This window comes from Bos javanicus, unplaced genomic scaffold, assembly GCF_032452875.1.
Source record: "Bos javanicus breed banteng unplaced genomic scaffold, ARS-OSU_banteng_1.0 tig00002911_1, whole genome shotgun sequence".
NCBI lineage: Eukaryota > Metazoa > Chordata > Mammalia > Artiodactyla > Bovidae > Bos > Bos javanicus.
In genome coordinates this window covers 1-2,696 of record NW_026894853.1, presented here as the reverse complement: position 1 = coordinate 2,696, position 2,696 = coordinate 1, and positions in this window count along the sequence as shown.

Below are 2,696 nucleotides of genomic sequence, written 5' to 3'. Positions count from 1 at the left end.
ACACATTCATGCACATGTTAACACCCTCACATAAGGATACGCTTGTACATTTAGTCACTCTTAACATCAAACAGATTTATTCTCACACACAGACTGACACATACACCATACACTCACAAACACATGCTGACGCCCAACAGTCAAAACTATGACCCTGATCACATACACACATATACAGTCACTGTATATACAAGGGGCTTCCTGATAGCTCAGTTGGTAAAGAATCTGCCTGCAATGCAGGAGACCTCAGTTTGATTCCTGGGTCAGGAAGATCGGCTGGAAAAGGGATAGGCCACCCACTCGAGCATTCTTGGGCTTCCCTTGTGGCTCAGCTGGTAAAGCATCCGCCTGCAATGTGGGAGACCTGGGTTCGATCCCTGGGTTGGGAAGATCCCCTGGAGAAGGGAAAGGCTTCCCACTCCAGTATTCTGGCCTGGAGAATTCCATGGACCATATAGTCCATGGGGTCGCAAAGTCAGACATGACTGAGCAACTTTCACTTTTTCTGTATACAAATATACTCACATGTTAACTCCCCAGACTACCTGCTCCCATGTATGAACATACACACTCACTATAGAAATTATTATCCTCCTATATTATACACTCATGCATATACTTCCGTACAAATTCACTCGCATAGTCAAATATACCCACATATTAACTCTCTCAGAGGCAAATAATGTTCATATATTCACTAACAGGCATGAGCATACTTAACATGTATACTGAATGACACTCATAAAATATGTTCACGCATGTATTTACTTACAAGGACATGGTTACAATATCACTCACACACAAGACTATTCATATATGTCACATGTTCACACACATTTCCTCATATGTGCATGTAAACACAAATGAGGACGTTCTTACACATTCACTTGCAGGTGGACATGCTTCCAAACACACACTTACACATTCACTCACAGAAATATATTCTTCCATAAGAAGCTCACATAAATACACTTGCAACATTCACTCATATGCAGGCTAAGTCACTTCAGTCGTGTCCGACTCTGTGCGACCCCATAGACGGCAGCCCACCAGGCTCCCCTGTCCCTGGGATTCTCCAGGCAAGAACGCTGGAGTGGGTTTCCATTTCCTTCTCCAGTGCATGAAAGTGAAAAGTGAAAGTGAAGTCGCTCAGTTGTGTCTGACTCTAGCGACCCCATGGACTGCAGCCTACCAGGCTCCTCCATCCATGGGATTTTCCAGGCAAGAGTACTGGAGTGGGGTGCCATTGCCTTCGTATGAAGGTGCTCAAACATCCATTCACTCACACAAACATGATGACAAATTTATTCCAACATAAAGACAGTGTAATATGAGCTCACATGCACAGATCCTGCACATACATACACTCTCAAATCCCTTCACACATGCAAATTAACATAAACAAGAACACATTCACCTTTTCAATTGCAGATAAACATTTTCACACTCATCATGAAGCTCACACATTCAGATACCCACAGATGTACATACCCACTAACAAGTATATGCTCACATGTTCACTCATAAATTTACACATACATTAGCAACGCCATGCAAACTAGTATGCTTACATTACACATTAATTCATACACATGAACAAACTAACATCCATGTACAAATTCACAGTTTTACTCATGCACATGAATAGCTACCAATAGGTATTAACACACAAATATACTCACACCAACACTCTTATCCATGAATGGGCTCACATCAGTCTCATACATGCACACATATTTATTCATCGATATGTTCTTGATCAGAGATTGACTCAAAATGGAGGGTACACTGACATACTCACACATATGTTCTCATTCATTCACTCAAACAAATATACTCAGACCAAAATGGCTATACACATATTTACTCACCTAAATATGCTCACTCATATGTATCAACACATACGTATACTCATGTGTGTTCTATAATTTATGCTCACACACACTCACATATTCAGTTACCAACACAAATACGGTTTAAACAACGCAGACACACATAACCCCTTGTGCATATTCACATACCAAGTCACAGACGCATATCAACATATTAAATATAAAACTTGACTACCACTCGCTCATATACATACGTATATTCAAACATACAACTAAACTTATGAATTTACTTAAACAGCAAAATTAGTAATATACATGCACACATGTTGTTACTTGCAATATCATGCTCATAGTTCACTCAGTCAGAAGGGTAAAATGACAGATTAACTCATAGTCACACTCACATACACAGTCTTCAACATTCTCTCACACAAACATGCTCGACCATTCACTCACATGAGCATAATGCACTTATTCACTCGCAAGAACACGCTCACAAAATCACTCACACACAAAACCAAGTCATTTTCCCTTACATATGCAGACTCACGCTTTTACTTCCATAAAATAAGATGGTCACAAAGGACCATGCTCATGTGTTCATTTGTACATGAACCTGCTCACACTTATAAATGCTCACACAATCACACACATAAGTATACTCACACATTAACATGCTTAAAGATGAACGCCCACGCACTCACAGCATGCTTACAAATTTACTAACACACATAGACGCACTTACCATCCACATGTTCACACGCTCAATCCAACAGACTTGCTCACACGTTTCTTTGCTCATACGAACACGTCCACAAATTCATTCACACACCGAACACATTCACACATGCTCGTTTTACAAGC